Source organism: Alligator mississippiensis, chromosome 9, assembly GCF_030867095.1.
Source record: "Alligator mississippiensis isolate rAllMis1 chromosome 9, rAllMis1, whole genome shotgun sequence".
Taxonomy (NCBI): Eukaryota; Metazoa; Chordata; order Crocodylia; family Alligatoridae; genus Alligator; species Alligator mississippiensis.
Genome location: NC_081832.1, coordinates 123180 through 146837, shown reverse-complemented (window position 1 = coordinate 146837; position 23658 = coordinate 123180). Strand labels below are relative to the sequence as shown.

The window sequence follows — 23658 nt, the reverse complement described above, 5'->3', positions numbered from 1 at the left end:
CTGTCAAATAAGTAACATGTTGAGAACAGGGGTTTCAAGTGCCGGTATTATTCGTTGACTACTGACTTGTAACTACAGCAATGTATGCAACAGAGATGTGTGTGCGTATAGTGTGTATGTGTGTGTGCAGAATACATGCCATAATGAACATAGTACTCCTACTACTGTTTCTTTGTGGGTGTCTCTATCTAAAAGGGAAATGGAGGTATTCACATATCATAATGTTTCTATGTAACTTCATAGCCATGGGTGTAGTTCAAACATACCCCCTAGCTATGGTGTGCACCCCTGTACAGTATCGGGGGGGCGTGAACAAGAAAACGCTCTCGTCGGGGCCGCCGTCCTGCGCTTCCCCCGGCGCCGCAGCCGGGCCTTGAAGGCGGAGAGGAGGAGAGCGCGCTCGGTGCTGCCCCGCGGTGGCTCAGGCCGGGCACTGCGGGAGGGGGGGAACGGCTCCTGAGGACGGCTCAGTGCTGCTCTCCTGTGGGCACGCCGCGCACTGCAGGCAGCGGACAAGGGCAGGGACAGAAGCAGCTGCACGTGATCTCCCGTCCCTGCAGCCGGGCGGGGAGCGGGGAACCGCTCAGTACTGCCGCCGGGCTCCCGCCGGCACGGGGCCGTCCCCGAGGGGCCCAGGGCGGAGCTGGCCGAGGCGGCGGGCGTGGCCCTTGTGGCTAGCCGGCAGGCGCTCGCCTAGCGGAGGCAGCAGAGCTGTGGGAGGCGTTGTGCGCGGTACCGCCGCCCGGCCGCTCCCTCCGCCGTTCGCCCCGCGCCTGCGCCGTGTCGTCGCTCTCGCTCCCGCCCCCACCCCAGGGCGCCCGGCCCAGCCCGGCCTCGGGCCACGGCGGGGGTGCCGCGTCTGGGGTGACGGGGGTTGTGGGGAGCGGTGTTGGGGGCGTCGTCTGCACCGGGGCGATGCGGGGCCGGCGAGCGAGGCTGCGCGGGCACGGGGGTGGGCTCGCGGCGGTTGTGGTGGGAAAACCCGCCATTTTGTGTGGGGATTTGGAGCCCTTTGTATGGAAGCGTTTGGGCAAATCTGGGGACAGGGGGAGAATTCTGCGGGGATTTGGGAACTTTTTTGTGGGAATGTGTGGAATTACGTGTTGTTTGTTTGCTTGTTTGAAAACGGGTCATTCTGTGTGGTGATAAAGGACTTCTTTGGAAAACATGGTGACCTTGTGTGGAAAACTGGTGAATTGGTTACCGTTTGTGGAACTGCGTGTGGAAATATGCTAATTTTGTGTGTGGAAAATGGCGTGGTAATTTTAGCGTGAAATGGGAGCTTGTTTATGTGACGTGTGTGTTGTGCAACCTGTGGAAAATGGTGTGGTGTTTTGGAAAATGTTGGGAAATATGGTTATTGTGTGTGAGGTGAATGGCATGGGGATTTGGAAACCTTTTTTCAGGGCACGTGATGGTTTTTGTGTGGAAAATGGGTCATTTTGTGTGGTGACGGGAGACCTCTCCACGGGGACGCGCTGGGCCGGCCCGTACGGGTCGTCTCGTCCACGGCTCTGCGGTCGACGGTGCGCGCGATTTCGCTCGCGTGAAAGTGTCTAACGCGGGTCTGCCGCTCTCGCAGGCGCCTCGTCGTGCCCCGTCCTGGAGCCGGCAGTGACAGGAGCAGGACTTGGAAACATCCAACGCTCCATGCGTGAAGGCGAGTACCTTTACTGGTCCCAGTTACCCAGCTCTACTGGCACCAGTTATCCCCCCTTAACGCGTCCCAGTTACCCAGCTATGCTGTTCCCAGTTATCCCCTACTTTACATGTCCAGATATGCAGCCATACTGGCCCCAGTTACACCCCCCACTTCACTGGTCCCAATTACTTAACTATACTGGTCTCAGTTACCCCCACCTTTACTCATCCCAGATACTGTGCTAGACTGGTCCCAGTTATTCCTGTTTACTGGTCCCAGTTACTCTCACATTTTCTGCTCCCACTTACCCTGCCCGCGGGGGGGCCCCCCCCCTCATAGTCCCACTTACTCAGCTATACTTGCGTTTCTGTGTGTGACACACTCAGCGGGCAGAACGCACCAGCGGTTGCCTATGCTTCTGCCTGGATGCACATCATCCACGTGCCCTGCTCCTACGGTAACACCTCCAGTGACTGCTGTTGTTGCCTCTAACTGCTGGGAGCTCCCTCCAGAAGTACTGACCTGCCCCTTGGCTCGCAGGATCCTGGGCGCCAGACTCCACAGACAGAGACGACCTGAGCAGGGTGGGCCTGGAGGAAATCAGCCTGTGCAGGGCCGTGCCCACAGATGTGAGGAAGCTAGCAGCAGATGCAGCAGTGGGATCGTGAGGCAAGCTGCTGGACACCAGATTTGGTGGCGGGGCAGGTGTGGCACTTTGTGGCTGGACGTGAAGCCAGCGGCAGTGCCACTCCACTCCACTCCACAGAAATAATGCTGCAACCGCACCTTCTATAAAAGACTTACTCTGTTGCAGCAGCAGTGCCACCCCACTCAGTGTGCCACTCCACCCGGCTCTGCAGGCAGCCCCACCCCCGCCCCCCAGAGTGCAGGGCCTGGGGTGGTCATACCAATTTGGCCCCTGTTAGGGATGGCCCTGCCCACAGCCTTAGTATTCTCCCTCCCTGTGCCTGGGTGAGGTGTTGAGCACCTTGATCTGTACAGGCTTCAGGTGTTGTTAGCCACTCATCATTATGTTCCCAAAACCCAGCCCCTGTGAACCTGTCCTATCTGGCAGCCTCTCCTAGTCTTCCCCGCTGCCAAATCTGCCACCAACTTCCTTGCGTGCAGGGGTGAGGCCCCGCACAGGCTGATTTGCCCCGGGCCCTGCACCCTGCTCAGGTCATCCCTGGTTGCCGGAGAGTGGGGAGAATGCCTCCTTGCCCCCCCGGCTCTTGGCTTCTCTCAGCTTGAAGCTGTTTATCTGTTTCCGTTCCCCTTTTCCCTCTTCCTCTCCCTCTGCTGCCACTGTCTCCTCAATGTGCTGGATGTTGGTGTAAGCCAGGTCTGTGGGCCACACAGGCAGTTCTGGGGATCTGCAGCTACACTGGTCCCAGTTACCCTGTTTTCCTGTCCCAGCTCTTCCCACCACCCCCCTTTACTGGTCCTTATTACTAAGCTATACTGGTCCCAGTTACCCCCACCTTTAGTGATCCCAATTACCGAGCTGTACTGGCCCCAGTTATCCCTCCCTTAACTTGTTCCAATTACCCAGCTGTATTGGTCCCAGTTACACCCCCACTTCACTGGTCCCAATTAGCCAGCTACGCTGTCCCCAGTTACCCTCAATTTTACTCATCCCTGTTACAGTACTAGACTGGTCCCAGTTACCTCCACCTTTACTGGTCCCATGTACCCTGCTAGACTGGTCCCAGTTAGCTCTACCTTTACTGGTTCCACTTACCCCTCCAGTACTGGTCCCAGTTACCCAGCTATACTGGCCCCAATTACCCCCACCCTATACTGGTTAAACCTTCTTTGTAGCTTTTCCTGTTTCCCTGAGAGACATTTCTCATGCCTAAGTCAGCTGGGAGCTGTGAAACCAAGTCCTGAGACCGTGGTGAGCATGCAGGTGTCGTCTTACCATCATCAGTGTCGGGGTTAACGCTGTGAATATTTTATCTTGCATGACATTGTCTGATGTGGGCCTTCGAGGCTTGTCCTTGTGCACCTGTCCTTGGAACCAGCTTATCGTTGAGGAGGTGCAACGTGACAATCGGCACCAAAAGTCATGGGGTAGAAGGGCCTTTGACACCTGACACGTGTGCAACCAGATCTGTGCGGACTGTTCAGAAATGAGCATTTGGAGCCTGTCTGCTGTTTCTGAGGGACCTAGGAATGGCAACATCCCCCGAAGCATGCCTTTCTCTTTCCCAGCTCCACCGCCAGCAGTGGATTTAGAAATTCATTTAAAAATGGGGGCACAGACCGTGAGGTGCAGCATCTCATTGAAAACAACCCACATTTTCCTCCAGGTAAATATCCACCAGAAGCTTTATTAAGATGTTGGGGGGAGGGCTCGGGCTGTATCATTTAGGATAAGCGAGAAGCAAAAACCAAGACGTGTCAGTGGAAGGAGTTGAAAGCCATGTGCAGGCCGTGGAAACAGGAGCTCTAGGCCCAGGCGCAGCACAGGCCGCAGACCCACACACGCAGGCCAGCTCCAGAGCACCAAGACCGTGAGAAGAGCAGGCCCTTTGCAGCAGGAGCGGTCAGAGGGGTCCGGGCAATGTGAACCATGACACCCAGAAATGCTGCCGCTGCGGCCCAGCAGAAATAGCAGCAGGGGGATGAGGGCCCAGGCCTGGACCTACCTCTTCCACCGCTGCTGCAGTGTAAGCGATGGCCCACACAAGCCCTTATCTGGGTCGCAGGAGGCGGGATCTGCCGGGATCTCTGGGCCCGACGAGGCTGCCGGGCTCCAGGCATGAAAGGAAAGACGGGCTTCCTGCAGGCGGGTGGGTCTGGAGTCCCGCGGGCGCGAGCTCCGGCTCCGCGGGGGAAAACAAAGGAACAGACTCGGACCCGGTTGCGGCGGGGCGAGACGTGAGGGGCCGCCCCGGGGGTGGGCTGGGGCACGAGGCGAGGGTGGAACGCGGGGGGGCGGTTGCCCCGGGAGCCGCTTTGGGGGTGGACCGGAAGTATGCGGCCTGCGCGCTGTTGCCGGGCGGGTGCTGCGCTTTCAAGGGTCCCCAGGGCGCATCCGGTCTGCTATCGGTGCGCCAGGGTGGGAGCGGAAAGTAGAGCAGCAGGTGGGACTGGGCACGGGGTGGAAATGCAAAACAGCGGTGCGCGGGTCAGGATGCGGACAGCGGACTGGCAGATCAGACGGCACAAGAGATCGTGGCGGCTTTCCGGGAGCACGGACTACCGTACTCCGGAAGGGAATCTGCCCCGTGTGCGGGTGCAGGACACCTGTGATTGCCCGGAGCTCCCCCGTGCAGCTCTGCCCAGGAGCAGGCGCAATGATAGCTGATCAACAGCTCAGCGTCCGCGCGTGCGTACTTGTTTTGCCCATTGAAGGGCAAAGCCGATGCACCGCCCCCTCCCAAGTGCGCATGCGTGTTCATAGTCGTTCATAGCTGTTTTCATGGCGCAAATGGGAGCCTGCACTGTATGGCCATGCACACTGGTTCTCTTTCAGTCATGCTTTTACGCTGCGACCGCTCTCTCGCACAGCAGCGCTGAGCCCTGACTTGCTGTGGCTGGGCACTGGGAGAAGGTGGGGGAGAGAATAGTCTATCCTTCCCCGAGTGTTGGCCGCAGAGAGCCAGCTAGTGCTTTTTCCTAATGCGTATACGTACTCTCTGTATTCGTCGTGTGGTCACTGTCGCCGTAACCATTGTCCACGCTCGCCGCTGTGGCAGCGTCCAGTAGTCCGCAGGACGCATGTACGAATCGATTATATGGCTGCTCGATATATTTTGTCTGGTTAATGTGCATGCGCAGAGGGACAATATCGATTGGCTCGGTGATCAGCTGAACAGGCTCTGAGGTAAACGCATGCGTACATCCATGATCCTTTGGGCAAACCCTATGCACCCCCTCTTCCGAAGTGCGCGTGCGTCATCGTGGTTTCTCTTGATGTTTTGTCACGTGAGTGGGATCAGCATCTCCTACGTACTGGCGGATTTCGGAAACGATGTGCTGTCTGTTCCCAAATACACAAGTGTGGTCAGGGCCTCTCAGTGATGTGTTCGTCATGCGACTGGGAGCCTGCCCCGTATAGCACACGCTTACTGAGCCTCCCCCAGCGCTTTTTTTAAAGCGGCAGCACCTGTGGCTGTGGCTGTAAGCTGGGAGAGACGTGGCGGCGGGGGCGGGCAACCATCTCTACGCGAGTATGGGACCTGGAGGGAACAGTAGTGTTCGTTTTCAGTGCACATGCGCATTGACACGTGCACTAAACGTTTCGGCACTCGGTATGTCGTCACTTCCTCTTTAACCGTGGAAACTGATCCATGCCTCTGGCAGCGTCGGTTGATTCTTAGGACGCATGTGCTAATCCTGAATATCGGTGATCGATATTTTTCGACTGCGTCTTGTGCGCAGGCACAAGTTCCACACGTATTGATAAATTCGGTGTTCAGGTGATCAGCTTGCTTACTGCTCAGCGCATGCATATTTGCTATGTCCATTGGCTGGAAATGCGATAGTCTACCTCTTCCCAAGTGCGCATGCGTGTCCGTGGCAGCTCATCGATATTTTCGTCGTGCAACTGGGAGCCTTAACTCTACCGCGCATGCGCACTGGGTCTTTGCTCGTGATCGCTTGATGTCGCGGTCGTTTTCGTGCACAGGGGGCCGTGCCCCCGGTGCCTGCGGCTCCGGGCCCGGGATGAAACGGCAGGACGCGTCCATGCTCTTCCCCGAATGCTGGCTTAGCCAGTGGGGGATGGTCTGAGCGGACAGAACACACCAGCAGTTGCCTAGGCTTCTACCTGGAGGCACATCATTCCTGTGTCGTGCTCCAACGGTAACCCCTGCAGCTCTTGCCTCTGACTGCTGGTAGCAGGGGTGACTGGTACCTCCTGAGTCTGGGACGGGCACAGTTTGTTGGCAGGCCAAAAGCTTCATATCTACTCTCAGTCCTGATCCTCAAGGGAAACTTACACACTTCCCAGAGACGAGCCTGTGAGCTCCATTTCATCAACCTCTTGGATACTAGAGATCATGGACTAAACATAGACATTGGATTTTTGACACATTATAATCTGCCTGGCAACTGACTCCCCAGCCCAGCCCCTGGCTTCTTTACTTTCCATTCCATCCAGGAAGAGCACACACCAACTGCAGAAACCTCCTTAGCCTGACAAAGGGTTTTTGAACCCAAAAGTTTGCTTAATAACTATTCTCCAACTATTTGGGTTGATCTAATAAAAGATATAAAATTCATCCAAGGAACCTTGTCTGCTCATATCTACTCCTATACTTGTGTGCTGTGGCTTAGTGCCCCCTCCCCCCCATCACGCTGCTGGCATGCACAAGAAAACTGCCTTGTCCTGAGTGGTGCTGAGTCGGGGCCCAATCCCAGGCGGGGAATGGGCCCCTCTCTGTCTCTCCTACCAGTTGCCTGTGGCTAGTAGCACCCTCCTGTTGTACAGCTTCTCTTTATTTACATGTAATATTTATATGTGGGTTTATATAATCAGTACTAGCCACTTGCCTGTCAAGAATGGCGGAAGGGAGAGGGGGCTCGGATGCAGTGCTGCCACCTAACACCCCATGCTGCCATTGTTTCACCTCAAGCAGGGAGTCAGGTGGGGGTCTCGGGTCCCCCACCCTCTGTCCAGTCCTCTGCGCGGCTTCAGAATCATGATGGTGCTCCCCCACGCTTGGAGCGCTCTCTTTCTGTCAGCAAGTTGGGGTGTGAATAAAGTGTTATGGACAGACAGACGTAGGTTATTATAATATTAGAATTCTGATAGGTGTCATGTAGATGTATCTCAGTGAAAGCTTGGGAATGGGAGTGAACCAGTTTCCCTGTGGACTTTGGAGATGCCATGTAGCTGGGGCCTCTGTCCCTGGGGAAAAATACAACTCTGAGATGGAGGAGCACTGCTCATTAGGGGCGTGCAAAGTGAGCCTGATCCGATTCAGATTCGGCCCAAATCAGGGACAGTGACTCAATTCGTTGATTCAGATCACTGTCCCTGATTCAATTTGGCCAGATCTGAAGATTTGATGCTGATTCGGACATAGGAAAAACTTTTAAAGCTGTGTCTATATATCTCAAGGTACCAGCGCAGCTTGTGAACACTGCAATGCTAGGGTGCATGGAGCTTCCCACAGGAGGAGGGGGTGGCCCTCCACATGCTCGATGGCGAACCTGGAAATAGACCGGAAGTACTTCTGGGTTGTCTGGACCATGTGCTCCCCTGGCTTGGCGATTGGCCACGGGAGGGCTAGGGTGCTGCTGCCGCCCCGCTCCCCGGACCCATGACTTATACATGTCATGCATAAGTCAGGCTTCTGCTAGGTGTGTAGTTTGCAAGAGTCCATGTGGCCTGTCAGCCACTGACTGTATCTACAGCCTATGGGAGGAATCACCCTGCAATGCCCTCCCTCTTGCCACCCCTGCCTCCCGTTATCTACATTACAGGTAACCTTGTGGGTAGGCTGCTGATAAGAGAGGCAGAAGTAAGTCTATAGCCCCACCTTTTCATTGTTTGCACCTTGAAACAGGAGAACAAACCTTTATTCCAAAGTCTGTCTGTCTATCCAGAACCACACAACATAGGTGCTCACTTACATTGGCTGAGGAGACTTAGGATGGAGGAGGAGGGGAGCACAGATTGGCAGCAAGTTTTCTTGAATTTGCTGAGTTCTCCAAATTTCCCTTCAGCCTATGCCAATATTTATAGATACACATTTGGGTTACATCAGTCGCTACCACTACTACTACTTAAGGATAAAGCTATGCTGTTGCATGTGTCGATTATTTAATGTATAGACTTTCCTTAGCTCCTTTTAGGCCTGGTGCTTTGTTTAATTATTTGGTGGTTTCCTTTACTTGGTGACCAACTTAGTTGTCACATCTGCAAAGGTTCATGCTGCAGTCATTCAGAACAAGGCTTTGGGCCTTCTGTTTGCAGCACTTCTCCAGCTTAGCCTAGATGCCTTGAAAATGGCTCAGGCTGGCAGCAGGGTCATTTTACCCTCATCCATGGTTAACGGATTGATGGTTAACAGCATGAGCGTTTTTCCTCGTGTGAAAGTGTCTGATGTGGATCTGCCCTTTCTCACAGGCTAGTCCTTGTGCACTTGTTCTTGGAACCAGCTTATGGGTGAGGAGGTTCAGCGTGACAATAGCACCTAAAGGCCTGGGGTAGAAGGGCCCCTGACAGCTGTCACGTCTGCAACAGGTCCCTGCATGGGCTGCTGAGAAACAGGCCTCATTTTCCTGTGCCCAACACCACAGGGCCTGTGACCCTAATGTTTCTGTCAGCCTCTGACTCCCACTTCTCGTGGAGGCCTCCCATGAAACCCCTTGTCCCGTCACAGCTTGCAGCATGGCTCCACCACTATTTCCCAGCTGCAAGTGGAGAGTTGCAAGGCCGGTGGGGAAGAGCTTTCATCGCTCCCACGCTGTTTATTTCTCTCAGCTTAAAGCTGTTTGTCCCTGTGCTCCATTTTTGTCCTCCCGCTCGCATAGCCACCCTGTCTCCTCGATATGCTGGGAGGTGGTGCATATGGACCCCTAAGGACTGTTTGGTTCCGGGCTGATACTCCAACCTCTCTAGAGACCACCTTGCAAAATGCCAAATTTTCATTTTTTAAAGAGAAAAAGAAATGAAAAACTTGTTGTTCAGGAAGCACCACAGGACATCAGTTCAATTCCAGGGGAGAGTTTGGGATTTTTGGTGTAAAATAGTATTGTCATATTGAATGTAATAGTTTGAATGTTTGTAATAGTTGCCCATTAGCCAGTTTAGGAAGAAGACAAGATTCATCTTCTTATCTAGGCCATTGTTTTGGTCTACGTGCGGAAGGTCCTGACTTTGCTCAAAGTCTTAATTCTTGAAGTTTATCTTTAGAGGCCTTTAACAAAGTTAACATAAAAATGACCCTTAAGCAAACATCCCACGTTCCGAGAGATCAAACCCTAGGGCCTTTGACAAGATTGGAAATAAAAGTCAATTCAGTGATCTGGAAATTCCCCAAAGTAATTAAAATGGTCAAGCAAAAGAAACTGATTACCAAGCAAAAGAATCTGTTAAGTAAGATCCCAGCCCAAATTTGGGAGTAGTGACAGGTTTGGGTAGGAGGGGCCCAAGACGGCAACTCACTCAATAAAAACTGTAACCTACTGTCCCAATTTGAAGGTAACCTCACTTTTAGAACAACAAAGGAAGAATCGCAAGTGTAGGCCGGATCAGACTGATCACCTGAACCACCCTCTCCGTGAACACGAATCTCTTAGTTCACGCTGAAGCCGCGGAGCACCCGAAAGGGACCGAAGGAAGGGGACTTAGTCCTATCAGTATTGAGGCCAGCCCATTGAAATGTACTGCTGAGGCCAACCCATTAAATTGTACTACTGAGGAATGAAACTGTATTTAGGTGTTTGGCTTCTCGGAATGCTAGGATTGTAAGTATATTATGAAAATAATAGTATTGATTCAAATTGAACTTTGAGTTGTAATTGTTGTTTTTGTAATACTGATTCTTATAACATTGTTTGGGAAGGAAGTGCATTTGGAGCATTGTTTCTGACATATGTAGTTATTGTGTTCTTAATGTTTGTGGTATTTCTTAAAGCTAAGCAGTGTTATATGTGCAGCAAAGAATTTTAAAATAAAATTGTGTTGTATGAATTAAGTGCATAATCATTGTGAAATCGTGCAGTCAACTAAATACTCCCCCAGCCAGTGCATCAAACGAATCAGTACGCTGTGTGGGATCTTCTCTATTCCATAACCCGCTAGAGACAAGTATAACAGTGAGAATGGGGTTGAAGTGATGGTGTTATTGTGTGCTTATTCTGAAAAACTTGAACCTGTGCAGAGATGTATCCAATAAGGGTGTGTATGTATAACACACACCATAATTAATACAGTGATCCTGTTACTATCCTTCCCTCTGGAGAAAGCCAGAGAAAATAAAACCGAGCTCAGTGCCGCGCTCCTGTGGTGACAACCGGGCTTTGCAGCGTGGAGGTGCTGCAGATAAGTGACCGGCTCCGAGCACCCGTGCGCGCGCGGCCCTGTAGATCGGATTTCAGGCGGCGGAAATAATGGCCGCTCCGCGCTGCCCGCCTGGGGCCGGAGCCGGGCTTGAAGCCCGGAGATGAGGGCCGGGAACAAACCCGGGTTCGCGCCGCTCGGGGCGGACACACGATCCCGGGACAGGGATCCCAGCGCGGCGGGGCCGAGTTCGGCGTCTCGCGTTTCCGTTCGTCGCTTTCAGGAGTGCGACGATTGGCTGACAGGGCTGTGTGGGCGGGGTCAGGCCTAGGCGGGCCTTGTCTTTGTTCACTCCGATTAGCCGCTGCCGCAGGAGGCGGGTCCAAGACTCGCCCGCCTTCTCCGCAGTCTGATTGGCTGTAATGGATTAGTGAGAGGGGTGGCGATTGGTCCGAGTCCTGTCCCCAGCGGAGCCATTCAGCTGGCCGGGCGCGGGCGTGTGCCGCGGGGAAGTGGGGGGGCGTCCCCCTTTGCCCCAAGCCGCGCGCCCCGCTTCCGGACCGGTGCTGCCTGGCGGGCTCCGTTCCGAGGCGTGTCGTTGCCAGCAAGATTTGCACGGAGTTTCCCCTTTTTGAAGGAGAAAAGAAAAACCCGTTGTTCAGGAAGAAGTGCAAAGGGTCAGTTCAAGTCCAATGGAGAGTTGGGGAACATCGCTGTAAATGAAGTAAAATATTGAGCCGAGGGGATTGAAGTGACAGTGTTAATCGTTGTGTGCTTTCTTCGGGAAACTGAATTCGTACAGCGATGTATGTAATAAGGGTGTGCGTGTGTATGTGTGGGATAGGTGCCATAATTAGCAGTGATCCCACTACTGTCTACAGAAGGGGAAATCGAGATAGTTTGCGTCCAGACCTACAATGATAAGTGCAGCTCAGACATCTATAACAGGGGCATTGTGCACCCATAGCGCGCGTCAGAAATACACTTGTGGGCGCGGCGTCCCGTGCTCCGAGCTGGGCGCAGCACCCGCCAGATCAAGGCACCGAGGGGAAATCCCTGCTGAGTGCTGCCCTCCTGTGGCCACGCCGGGCATCGCAGCGCGGAGGTATCGCCGGGAACAAGCCAGCTCAGTGCTGCCGTGCTGTGGCTCACCCGCGGCCCTGCAGCCCGGCTTCAAGGCAGAGGAAATAAAGGCGGCTCCGCGCTGCCCTCCTGGGGCTGGAGCGGCGCTTGGAGCCCGGAGATGAGGGCCCGGAACAAAGCCGGCGCCGTGCCGCCCTCCCTGCGCTCCAACCTGCGCGCTGCAGCTGGGTTTTCAAGCCAAAGAAAAGAAAATCTTCCCCTGCGCTACTTCCCTGTGCTTCCATGTGGGCTTTGCAGCCGCGAGAGGAGAGCAGCGCGAGCACGAAAAGCGGCCCCGGCCGCGCACCTGTAGCTCAGGCGGGCGAGAGATAAAGGCAGGGAGAGAAGAAAAAAGGCGTCGCTCGCTCGGGGCGTTCCCGGAGCAGTGCCCGCAGCCGGGGCCAGGCGGGGCTCGCCCTGCTCGGGCGGACACACGATTCCCGGGACATTGATCCCAGCCCGAGGAGCGCGGCAGGCCCGGGATCGGACTCTCGCGTTTCCATTGGTCATATTAAGACATGAGGCGATTGGGTGGAGCAGTCACTTGGGCGGGATCAGGGTCGCTCCGCCTCTCTTTGCTCTGATTGGCCTCTGCTGGCGGAGGTGGGTCCAGAAGAACACCCTCCTTTTTCGCATTCTGATTGGCTACCGGGGCATGGTGGGTGGGGCTGCACTCTTCTGAGTGCTGATTGGTCTGACTTGGATGCTTAGCGGCCCTATTTTCCTGTTCGTCTTTCAGCTCACGCCTCAGCTGTGCTCGGAGCTTACGTCCCGCAGCCGGCCCGGGCAGCCGGAAGGTCCTGGAGCGCTGCGGCAGGCTGTCCTGACGATCACGGCGGGTCGTGCGGGAAACTGCTTTCCCCACCTTGCGGGGTGTGTCAGGCTGTCTTCTGAGGCTGGAGTTGAAGCTTGAAGCTGTGTCTGTCCCAGTGCCCCGTTTCTCTCCTACTCCTGCCTGCGTAGCCTCCCTGTCTTCTTGATTGGCTGAGAGGTGGTCTAAGGGGGTGCACGTAGGCCCCCAAGAAAGACTGTTTGCTTCTAGGCTGATGCTGAAACCACCGTAGAGAGCACTTGGCAAAGCACCACTTTTCTATTTTTTAAAGAGAAATGGATATGAAAAGCCTCTTGTTGTTCAGGAAGCACCACAAGACATCAGTTCAATTCTATGACAGAGTTTGGGATCTTTGGTGTAACAAGGGATTCACCTGACGGTGTCATTTATTGCGTGCGTACTTTGAAAAACCTGAAACTGTACAGAGATGTGTCCAATCAGGATACGTTCGTATGTGATCCTGTTACTATCTCTCACTCTGTCTCTATAGATGGGGATGGTGATATAGATATGCATGTATTCTCCCGGAGCAGCCGGGATTTCAAGCCAGAAAAAAGAAAAACCTGCTCTATGCTGCTCGCTTGCTTTTGAACCGGGGCTTTGCAGCCAAGACATAAGGGCAGAGAGAAAAAAAAACCCGGCTCCGGCCGCGCACCTGTTGCTCAGGCAGGGGGGGAGATTAAGGTGGAGAGAAGAACAAAGGCCCCCCTCGTGCGGGACGTAAGTCGGGCAGTGCCCGCGGCGGACGCACGATTCATGGACGTGGATTCAGGGCCGGGGAGCGCAGCAAAGCCGGGATTGGAGGTTCGTGTTCCTATTGGCCAACATGAGGCGTGAGGCGATTGGGTGGAGTCGCCTCTTGGGCGGGGTCACGACTACTCCGCCCATCTCCGCTCTGATTGGCCTGTTCCGGGGAGGCGGGACCAGGAGCCTGACCTCTTTATTCGCATTCTGATTGGCTACCGGGAATTGGTGGTGTGAGGGCTTCTGTGCGCCGATTGGTCCGACTCCGCTGCCCCGCTCAGCTGTCCGCGTGCGCCTGACGGGTCCGCGCTGCCCGGACAATGGACGGTCCGCGAGAGCTGCGACCGGCTGTTGTGGCGATCACGTGCGGGAAATCGCGCTCCCCACGGCGGGAGCGCCCGGCGCGGCGCTGGTTACGGCCACGTGTGAGCGAGGCGCGCGGGCGGGGCCCGGGGCGGAGCAGGCCGAGGCGCCTGGCGTGACCCTCGTGTCTGAGACGGCGGAGGCAGCAGCGCTGCGGGTGGGTTTGTGCGCGGTGCCGCCGCCCGGCCGCTCCCGCCACCGCTCGCCCCGCGCCTGCGCCGTGTCGCCGCTCCCGCCCCGCCCCGCCCCGCCCCGCCCCCCGGGGCGCCCGGCCCAGCCCGGCCTCGGCCCACGGCGAAGGGCGCGGGCGGTCCGGGTGTGGGGTGCCGGGGGTGGGGTGTTGTGGGGCGTCGTCTGCACCGGGGCGGGGCCGGGCCGGGCCGGGCCGGGCCGGGCCGGCGAGCCGGGCGTGGGGCCGGGCGGGCACGTGCGTGGGCTCGTGGGAAACCCGCTATTTTGTGTGGTGATGTGGGGGCGTTTGTACGGAAACGTTTGTGGAAATGTGGGACAGCAGGACAGTTCCTTGGGGATTGGGAACTTTACTGTGGAAATGTGCGGGATTAGGGGGGTTGTTCCTTTGTTTGTTTGAAAACGGATTATTCTGTGTGGTGATAAAGGACTCTTTGAAAAATATTGACTGTGTGTAGAAAGCTCATGATTTGAGAACTGTTTGTGAAAATGTGTATGGAAATATGGTGATTTTGTATAAAGAAAACGGGGTGGGTATTTTAGGGTCACTTGGGAATTTTTGTGTGTGATTGGTGTGTTGTGGGGCCGATGGAAAATTGTGTGGTGGTTAGGTAATAAGTATTGAAACACGGTTATGTTGTGTGAGGGAAACGGTGTGGGGATTTGGAAACCTGTTTTGAGGGCACGTGGTGGTTTTTGTGTGGTAAACCAGCCCTTTTGTGTTGTGACGTGAGAACTCTGAATGGAAGTGACCTTCACGGACCCAGCGCAGCACATCTTATCCGCTGCGGTGCGATAAACGGTGTGTGCGTTTTCACTTGCGTGAAAGTGTCTAACACAGGTCTGCCCTTTCTTGCAGGCTGCTCCTCGTGCCCCCGCCCTTGGAGCTGGTGCCTCAGCGAGGAGCTGCAGCCAGAAAGAATTGGGGCAGAAGGGCTCCCAGGAGCTGTCATTTCTGCAAGGGTCACTTCAGGCAATCAGACGGGTGTGCGGGGCCTGCAGCGCTCCCTTGCAAAAAGCCAAGGCGCCACGGGTGACGGGTGAGTGTGATTCTGCTTTGACACGCTCACTGGACACTCAGCTTCTGCCTGGATGCACATCATCCATGTGTCCTACTCCTACAGTAACACCTCCAGTGACGGCAGCTCTTGCCTCTAACTGCTGGTAGCACCTTCCAAAAACAATGACCTGCACGTTGGTTCGCAGGATGCTGGGGGCCCAGACCCCACAGATTTTGTATTCTCCCTGTCTGTGCCTGGACCAGGTGTTGAGCACTTTGGTCTGTGCAAACTTTGGCACTTGTTAGCCTTTGTCAGCCTCTCCTAGTCTCATGCTTCCTCAGAAGGCTTCCATGAGATCCCTTGTCCTGTCCCAGTCTGCAGCAGGCCTGCACCACTGTTCCCCAGGTCCCTTTAGAGAGTTGTAGGGGAGGGGGGAGAATGCTTCTTTGCTCCCTGCTCTTTGCTTCTGTCAGCTATAAGCTGTTTATCTGTTTTCGTTTCCCTTTTCCCTCTTCTTGTCTATGCTGCAACTGCCCGGCCCCTCTGCTTCCCCTGTGGCTGCACCATTCTTGCTGCAGCTGCCTTGAGTCCGCACCTGGGTTGCCCTAGGACTCCTCTCTGATGCATCACTTCTTCCCCCGGGCCAGGAGACGAGGGCAAGTACCAAAACTGGCCCTGTGTCCTCCCGGCTTCAGGCCCTTCCAGCGGGGCATGGAGCCTGGAGGTAAAGGCAGGGAAGGGAGGGAAAGGCCTTTCAGTGCTGCCAACCTGTGACTAACGCTGAGCATTGCAGCCAAGAGACAAAGGGCAGCAGGGAACTGGGTTTTCCTCTTCCCACCGAAAAGTGAGACCACCTGTACATGACCCATTTCTGCAGGGAATGCCAGGGACATCTGCTGGGCTGCAGAGGCCCTGGGGAAGGGCAGCAGATTGGGAGCCCGCAGCAGGCAGCCTGCTGCCCTCTATGCACAGATCTGGGGGCATGGGTACCTCCGTCCCTTGGAAGGACGCACAGCAGCAGGGAGCTGGCGCCCCACAAGCTGAGCCCACAGCAGGCAGGCAGTGGGTGGCGGGTGCTGGGCTTTGCTCCACTGAAGGAGCTGCTGCCTCCTGCCGGGGGCAGGGAGCTGTGGGCCTGGGCCGTGTAGCCCTGGCAATGGGGTGCTCCCTCTGGCAGAGCTGGGGAGGTGAGGAGGGTGTGCGGGGGAGTGAGGGGCCTTTCACTTTAATCATGGATTTTGGGGGGTTTATGAGAGAATTAGCAGGGAGGTTTATTTATTGGAGAATAAGCAATTTTTTATCAGGGAAAACCAGGATCTCTGGTCATTAGAGCAGCGTGTGTGAGGTGGGTGCCCACAGCGTTACGTGGTGTGGGCTGCACACACGCTCCCTGGGCACTGCTGTGAGGCAGGGTCCCGGTGTCAGCCCTCTGCCTGCTGTGGACAGTGGGAGCGCTCCAACAGCAGCCTGGCTCCAGCACTGTTTTTCAATCTGGGCATGCGCAGCAGCTCTGAGTCTGTGTGTTTGGGTGGTCCCTGAGGGGGCCGGGGTGGAGCAAAATGAGGGCACTGTGCATGGCCCTCGTGGTTGCCAGGCCGGCGCTTGCCCAGCAGAGGCAGCGGTGCTGCGGGTGGGATCTCCCATGGGCACATGCGGGGCGGGGCATGGAGTGGCGTGCAGGGCAGGTGGGGGTTCTGTGCGCGGTGCCATAACCTGGCCACTCCCTCCTCGAGCCTTGGAGCTGGTGCTTCTCCGTGCCACCTGCCCCCGGCCCTTCTACTCACCCCATGAATGAACAGTCACCGCTCTCCTGGGGTGGCCAGTGTAGCGAGGCTGCATAGTGCAGCTGTGGCCAGCACGGTGGCGGTATGGGTGGGAAGGACCCGGCGCTGAATGGACCTGCAGGGAGCGGGTGTTTCGGTAGTGTTGTGGGGGGTATTTTAGCAAATAGAAACCTAGGATTCTGGACTAGCCTAGGGATTGGCATGACACCTCACTGAATGAGTGATAGAAAGGCTTTATTTACTACAAGTATTCCAGGTCAAGTGAGCCCGAACCAAAGCAGAGTCCAGGAATTAGTTATAAGGTGATGATTTCTCACCAGACAGGCGTCTATGAGGCGGTCTGTTTCTCTTCAGCTTCTCACATAAGCTGGGCACGGCAGCAGTTGGTGTCACAGATTTCTCACTATTGAAGTGCGCTGTTAGCTGTTTCACTGGCTGTGTTATACCCTTAGTCCCGCATCTTCAAAGCACTCTTTTAGTTGTAGAAATCAAGAGAGTCCCCAGCAGTGATTGCCAGGAACATCCTGTTAATCAGCCTGCTCGTTGTTGGTACCAGAAAGTTCCAATTGGACCAAATGACCTTCCTCAGGGACAAGAGGTTATTCATTTCTATGAAGTTTGGAACGTAGCTAGAAACTGATTAACCACCAGGAAAAACCCACGTGTCCTTGGAAAATGAGGTAAATCACGAAAAAACAACAGAGACAAAACTAAATCGGGGGGAGACACCTGTCCCAAACAGAGAATGTCTCTTCTTGCAGATAAACACGAGTTAATTGCAAAAGAAATATTTACCATACTAAGTAATCAAAGATAGACATTTTACATAATTACATGAAATCCCATGTCCTGTCCCAGTCTGCAGCAGGCCTGCACCACTGTTTCCCAGCTTCCTTTAGGGAGTTGCAAGGGAGCGTAGAGAATGCTTCCTTGTCCTCTGCTCTTTGCTTATATGAGTTTTAAGGTGTCTATCTGTTTCAGTTCCACCTTTCCCTCCTCTGTCTGTGCTCCCTGTGTCTTCTATATATGCTGGACGTTGATGTAAGCCAGGGGCTGGCAACTATTTGGGCCTGTGGGCCACTGTGGTGGTTCTGGGGAGGTGCAGTTGGCTGGTCAGTGCTGCCCACCCTGAATAGCCCAGATCCCGTGTGCCCTGTGGTTCCTCCCCCTACTGCCAGCAGTGCGCAGCCTGAGCCCCAACCCCAGCCCACTCTGCACCTGCTCTGGACTTTCCCTGGCCAGAGCGGATGAGCTGGAACATGTGTGCATAGCCCTCAAGGGAATAGAAGGCTAAATATACATCGTAAGAGAAACTTGTAAAAAAAATACAGAACAGATGTCCTGTACATGACAAACACTTCCCTCACCAAACATCCTAAGGTATAGGGTGTTAAAAAGTCGGAACCATTCATTGATTGTCTGGGGTTTGAAAAACAAACCATCACTTGTACAAGCTACTGCAAATGTGCCCGATTGATATTGAAATACCCCAAGACAGGTTTAGTGACACCTCTAAGTATCCAGTCTGACTGCTCAGGCCCATCAGCTGTAAATTGACCTACAATTACAGGGTCTGTAGAGATGCACAAGGTTTACACGTAGACAATGCAAGAACAGGAGTCGGGCAATTAATGGTTATGGTGTGATGATAAACACCTTTTCCTCCCTGTTTGTTTGGACTCTAATTGGCCAACTATCATGGAAAAATGCTTTGAAGTTGTACAATTCAATAGTATAAGAACAGAATTTGCAAGGAAAGTGTGCGCTCCAGGAGAAGCCAAGAGAGAGAGAGCAGTGCTACATCGCACCCAGCTTAACCATCAATGGATCCTGCTTGGTCAAAGTTGCAAGATGGGACCAGCATCCTTCACCGGCATTGGTGAGAGAACACTATTGCTGCTAAATATGTACTAGGACTTTGTGGAGTAGCTCATTTTATTTTGGGAAGGAGTCTTTTTGTCATTTGGTTTTATAAGCTTGCTTGTGGTATTGTTATTAAAGCTTTTCTGCTATTGATCACCCGCGTGTTGTGTCACAGCTGCTGCCACTGCTGTGTATGCTTAGATGCAGCTCTGGCCCTGCTCTGGCCTGACAGTGGAGGCATTGGCAACCCTAGCTCCAAATCTATGTCAGGGTCAAGGCCTGGGCTGCAGCTGCTACTGCAGCTGCTGCCCTCCACTGTTTCCCACCGCGTTGTGGTCTAGAGTCCTAAATTGAGGCTAAACAATGTGGGGCAGACAGCAGGGGGGATGAGGGGCTCAGGCAGTATGAGGTGGGGAGGGCAGGTGGTAGGGGCACAGGCACACCATGGGAATGGGGAAGGGTGGGAGGCAGGGGGCAGGTATGGGGAGACAACCCTCCAATAATTAGATTCTATACATGGTAAATTATAACAACATTATAAATTTTCCATGTGTTGAATCTAATTAGTTGGGGGTGGGTTAAAATCAAAGTTACCTTGGATTTGGGTAAGTATGGTAACTAAAGGAGGAACAATGATCTGTGCTGGCTGCCTGGTCTTTGTGACTGGAGACCTCTGTCTTCCTGGCCTGATGGACTCACTGGGTAGGTGTCGCATACAGCACTTGGGTCTAGGACCCGTCTGCTCACTCTGGGTAGATGTAGAAAGTTCAGACTTAGCAGAAGCTCCTTCTGTGACTAAGGCTGAGGAAGAAAATCATGCCACTCCTGGGGATGGGCAATAAAACGTCATGTAGTATGCATCTTCATTACTGCACCATGTCTAGCCCAAACCTCTGAAGACCTCAGTAGGATTTTCTTTTGTTGTGACTTATGAGGGGCCTGTGCATCCCAGCCAATGCCTTTGTACCTGGGTGGTGGTCAGACGGTGGCTCAGCATGACTCCTTTGTATCCTCTTCTCGAAGTTTTTCTACCAACAGTCCCCTGCATCCTTGAGTACCCAGCATACTGCATCGCTCTGCACCAGCATCACTTCCACCAAGAAGATTGAGATAGACTGTACCATCATGCCTGATGGTACTGTTGTGACCACTATCACCATCATTCAGTCCAGGCCCAAAGTGGACTGCAAGCTGGGTAAGGTCTGATTAGTATGTGACTCTTAGACATGTTGCTGGTATCTGTAGTGAGAGAATAAAGCAGCTCTTAATTTCACCAGGCTTAGTCCTATAGCATGTGGTTAGCTTCTGTAGCTGTCAAATGCAGCAGTCCCTGCAAATGTGCTCCTCATGTAGATAATGAGAGTGGTGCCTGGAGCCTGTGGTGTGAGAATGGGATTATTGGCACTGGGCGATGCTGCTGTTCTGTTGTTGGCATCATGCTGTGACTGGGAAAGTACACTTGGCACCCAGGGCCTCTGCTTCTGACAATTTTTGCGCTGCTACTGGCTTCCTGTATGACTCTGGGGAAATCAGTTTGTCTCTCTGCTTCCATTGCCTCATCTCTAAAGTAAGTCTGATGCTGAACTGTGGTGTTCCTCATGTCAGCATTGTGCACTAAGTACTGTCATGTGCTGAGTAGAACCAAATGCTTTCCAACTTGGCTTGGTAGCATTCCCTAGCTTCAGTTCCAGGTGTTGCACAGGACTGGGTAGGAGACCAGTGTGCACTGTGACCAGTGTCTGGGATGCTACATGACTTGCTCCATGTTTGAAGGAGACCTAGAAGGTTTCCCATTTTTACGCACTGCTGGGTAGAAAGGCTTTGATGGACCCAGTGCCATAGTCTTCCCTGTAATGGGCAAAGTTTGTGCCTCAGAGGCAGGCAACCTTAGGCAGGTCCTGTCCCTCCTACTGCTGACTTTGTGCCTTTCTTTCTTGGGTCTAGATTCACCTTCAAGATCTCTGTCCAAAGTTGTGGTGATGGAGAAGACAGAGGTGCTTTCAGAGAGCAGCTGTCCCAGCAACACCTCACCCAGCAGCATGTGCATGTCCTTTGATACCTGAGACCTTCCTTAGTAGCAAGAAGGTCCATCTCTGGTGGCAAAATATAACTCATTCTCTTGGCTGTTTTGTATCCACTGTTGGAGAAGCTCACTTGATTAACATGGTCCTTTGTAGAAGGCAGGGTAGATTTGCACCTTATAGACAAACCAAACTGTACGTGTGTGTAAATACACGCACACAGAGCACAAGGCTTTCATGGGCTGAAACTCACTTTATCTAATTCTGTGTGTGCACGTATATGTTGTCTCTGTCTGGTTAGTCTATAGGGTGCTAAATTACTTGATTTGAACCTAACATGGCTAAGTGTCTCTCTGCTTACCATCCTTTGCTTCAAACAATACTTAAAAATACCGGGGGAGGGGAGGTACGGGGTGGGGAGGAAGATGGTGAGGATGGAGTAGTTAACCTTGTTGTCAACTCTAAGTTAGTTGTCGCCGATCTTGCATATCCATAAGAGGGCTTTACAAATTCTGTATTCGTGAGTTGCTTCTCAGCCCTTGGCTAGAACATATTCTGTTAAGCAGGGCACGACGGCAATTAGTTGGGAGTTCAGGGCCAGAATTGAAACTGAATTCCATATGCACCTGAAGCTTCATGTGCCAATTGCTCAGGATGAAATGGCACTTTCTCTCGGCTATGCTGCATCTATGGAGGCAACAGTGCATGGGGACTCTGTGGTTTCTAGCACTTACGAGCAGATGCAGAACTCAGCTGAGGCATCCCAGTTGCTGGAAGCATCCTTCTCAGGACAGAGGTCCAATCAGGAGCTAGATGAAACAACACAATCGGACATCTCTGAAAGATCGGACATCTCTGGAAGATGTTGAGTCTGAAACTGGCTCTACTGGAGCCCTTGAGACCAGGGGCTTAAAGGACCACAAAGGTGAGGACCAGTGTTGCTTGGAACATGAGCCAGTCAGCCTTACAGACCTGAGTATAGCGTGATGGTCATGTCTTGTGGCTGAGTAAGTGTCCGCTTGTGCAGTGGGTGATGGTAACTTCATTCCTTATCTGTTTTGCTAATCTACAAGGTGATGTGCTTTAGGCAAGATGGTTGTGATTACTTCTGGAAGATATGTCAAAGCAGTCACTTTTTAGCGCACAAACAGCCAACCTGTGTTAGCAGCACAAATTGCAGGAATGGGACTTGGACTGGCATGTTCTCCAAGTAGGTGCGCAAATAAAAGGAGCAAGCAAGGTGCAGTGTCAAATACAAGGCAAATATGAAGTCAGTTTTAAGACTTATTTTACCAAGTGTCCAGTATCATAACTGCTAAAAGCAATGGGTCAGTTGAGGGAGACCTTGCTACACAGCTTTTGGGAACTGGTGAAACTACTAATTGTGTGATGCAAGATAGTAATGTAGTTTGCCTAACCAAACAAAACATGTCTGTGTAGGTGAAATACTTACTGATGGGGAGAGGCAATAGTCTACAAATGGCATGTTGGGTTTTTTTGTTTTTGAGCTCTAGAGTCGCAATGAAGTCAGCCTCGTGCTGCCTGGAAATGCAAGTGCAGATTTTAAAAAAATATATATATTTATTGATTTTTTTTTTTTGTCCCCCAGGCCAAATCAGTTCCAAATCTGTGAGTCATTCAAAAACCATATGTGACCCTAGTACCAGCAAACATCCTCCACCCCCACCTAGGGTTTCAGATGTTTTCAAATCATTTGGCAGGCATCCTACGTGCAGCACCAAGCTCAGAGGCTTGGGGTTCAGATGCCTCCAAGTTTCGCTTGCCTTCTGCCGTATGGCCACAGGAGCAAGCTAGAGAGGAGTCTCCCATCTTGATAAAGTGGGCATAAAGCCAAGATGTTCGCAGGGGAAATGAACATAGGAGGTTAATTACATGTTACCTCCGCAGGTACTACCCTGTGCCAGAAAAGCAGTTATCCAGAGCAACTAGGAAAACTGTGCTGGTTTCAAAACTGTAAGTGGTAGTGCTTCCAGTTCCAGACCTAGTTGGGAGTGGGGTATTTATAGAGTAGTGTATTTAGGGTGGGCATTGGTCCTGTTTTATTCTGGACTATCCTGTTTTAAACCCTTTGTCTTCTCTTGGCTTCTGAATGAGGAATGGATGGCAAAAGTCCTGTTTTTCAGTTAGCTGGTGGCAATTTTACATGTTAATGATTTGCCCTCACAATTCTGTGGGCTGTGCCCAGGGGTTAGGGCAGTGCACAGCCAGTAGGAGCAGGGTCCTAGCCCCTAGCCAGCTATGGTGACTCCACCCCTAGCTGCTGGTTGGCTAAGGTTGGCACTCCTCATTGCTGATTGGCAGTGGGGGCTGCCTGTTGGCAAAGGGATGTCCTGTGTTCTGGGGTTGCTAAGTATTGAGCAATAGACCCTAAGGCCGGGGCTTTCAACCTTTTGTGGTTGGGGTACCCCCAGAGGCCAGCCCAGAAGCAGCGAGTCCCCCAGCCGGTGGACATGTGTGTGTGTGTGTGGGGGGGGGGGGGGAAATTAGGGGTTCCTCACTGGCAGATGGAGGAGGAATGGGGGTCCACCACAGCAAAACAAGATGCTGCGGTGGCAAAATCTGAAGTGTTGCTGGCGAACCTGGAAGCACGCTCAGCTTCTCCATTGCACTGCCACGTGCCTCCTGGGGGCTTCCTAAGTACAGGTTGACAACCCCTGCCCTGAGTCGTCCCGAGGTCATAACTTGCTTGGGAGTATCATGACAGGCAGAAGAGCAATGGGATGAAACTGAAAAAGAGAACTTCAGCTGAGCGATTGGAAAAGGATTTTTTGTAACAGAAAGGAAACTCACCCTCCTTCCACCCTTCTTCCCTCCCCCCCCCCCCCGTCCCCAGAGCAAGACCTTTCACAGGTAGTTTTGGATCAAACATCTGTCATGGTCTGCGCACTGATTCCAACAGAGGTTTGATAACATGAGACGTGTGAAGCCTTCCAGTGGCCACTGAGGACAATTTCCCTTGATGGATACGAAGTCTGAGAATCGGTTGGACACGCGTCTGACGCGCGAGGGGCTCAGAGAAGTGGAAACGAGCAACTGTCCAATCTGCAGCCAAAGTTTTCCACGACGGAGACCCGCAGGAGGACGAAGGGGCAGCTCCGGAAACGCCAGTGCCCC

At 53.4% G+C, this 23658-nt stretch overlaps 2 long non-coding RNA genes across 3 annotated transcripts; both read left to right on the top strand.

Annotated features, from left to right (window-relative positions):
- Window positions 1-542: 542 nt before the first annotated feature.
- LOC132243410 (uncharacterized) lies at window positions 543-10287 on the top strand. The gene is made up of 3 exons (XR_009454983.1): window positions 543-864; window positions 1583-3954; window positions 9804-10287. It is a non-coding gene; the product is annotated as an uncharacterized LOC132243410 (long non-coding RNA).
- A 3295-nt stretch (window positions 10288-13582) lies between these two features.
- Window positions 13583-22114, top strand: LOC132243408 (uncharacterized). Of its 2 annotated transcripts, none has more exons than XR_009454981.1 (4): window positions 13583-13822; window positions 14714-18518; window positions 19526-19697; window positions 20447-22114. It is a non-coding gene; the product is annotated as an uncharacterized LOC132243408 (long non-coding RNA). The 2 variants fall into 2 exon arrangements; XR_009454980.1 differs by having other exon boundaries at window positions 19438-19697.
- The last annotated feature ends 1544 nt before the right edge of the window (window positions 22115-23658 follow it).